Raw genomic sequence first — 1,206 nt, forward strand, 5'->3', positions numbered from 1 at the left:
AGCTGATATTACACATTATACTTACTTATTGTTAAAAAGAAAACATAAATAAATATATCATCATATGTGTTTATGAATTTTAACATATATTAGAATGGCAGGAACGGATTTCACCCGCCATACACATTTAGTGGCGCCCATGATGGCTACGGACTTGATGTTCCTTCAAAAGGATTCATTACCACAGTCAACTGTCTTCATATTTACTGTGGCAACAGCTGATTTGAAATCAAGTCTGGGAAGCAAACCTGTCCAAACACGTACAATCTTAACTCACACTCATCCAGGAGTCAGTCAGTCGATACAACTGCATCATGACTAATAAAAACACGACATTGTGTGTAAATATGACACCTCCGTCATGGACAGAGACTTTTTTGTCTCTTGACGTTTAGACATTTTTGACCAAATTTGTCTCTCTGACACACCATGTGTTTATGACTGCTAGACCACCTGGTATGTGGCAAAAATTTCTCTCTGGTGTCAAAAGAGTTCAGCATGAGACAGATGTCCTGCTCTCTCTCTCTGTCTCTCTATCTCTCTCTTCCCCTCTTTCCATCTCTCTCACTTTATTTCTTCACAACATTCAATGGGCTTTAATCTCTCTCTCTCACACACAGACACACACACACACACACACAAACACACACATATGTATTCACATCCAACACAATTACGTATGTAACACTTACCCGTGTAAAAGTGCACAGCGGAATCTTCAACAAGTCAAGTCTTTCCCTTCCCTTGGTTTTCACAATCTCTCTCTCTCTCTCTCTCTCTCTCTATCTCTCTATCTCTCTCTCTCTATCTCTCTCTATCAGTCTCACTCTCACACCTCTTTTATTCACACGTTCTTGTTTGCGCTCTCTTATCCACCCTCTCTGTATCTCGTTTCTTGCAGTGTGTGTCCCACTCCCTCCTTCAGTTTGAATGCAAGAATCCCCATGTTGGCTTGAACCTGCAGGACAGGAATGGCAGCCAATCATGAGCGTGGGATTACCTTGAGGAGGTGGTCATCAGCCAATCAGATCACAGGAATTTTGTTGTGTGGGATGAGGGGGCAGGGCACTGCGTGTCGGGACAGATTCACCCATTCTCAGGAGATGAGAGGACAACAAGAGGGCGTATGTGTGATTATGGGGGGAAGCATGCATAAGAGGATAGGCAACTGTGTGAGTGTGTGTGTAGGTGTGTGCGTGTGTGTAT

At 43.0% G+C, this 1,206-nt stretch overlaps 1 protein-coding gene across 1 annotated transcript in view; it reads right to left on the minus strand.

Moving 5' to 3' along the window:
* sh2d3a (SH2 domain containing 3A) overlaps positions 1-902 on the minus strand; it is a 19,031-nt gene extending 18,129 nt beyond the window's left edge. The window contains exon 1 of the mRNA XM_048248981.1: positions 693-902. The gene's annotated coding sequence lies outside the window, so the exon portion shown is untranslated. The remainder of the gene's footprint in view (positions 1-692) is intronic.
* Between the last annotated feature and the right edge of the window lie 304 nt (positions 903-1,206).

This window comes from Alosa alosa, chromosome 7 (assembly GCF_017589495.1).
Source record: "Alosa alosa isolate M-15738 ecotype Scorff River chromosome 7, AALO_Geno_1.1, whole genome shotgun sequence".
In the NCBI taxonomy this organism is placed as follows: Eukaryota; Metazoa; Chordata; class Actinopteri; order Clupeiformes; family Clupeidae; genus Alosa; species Alosa alosa.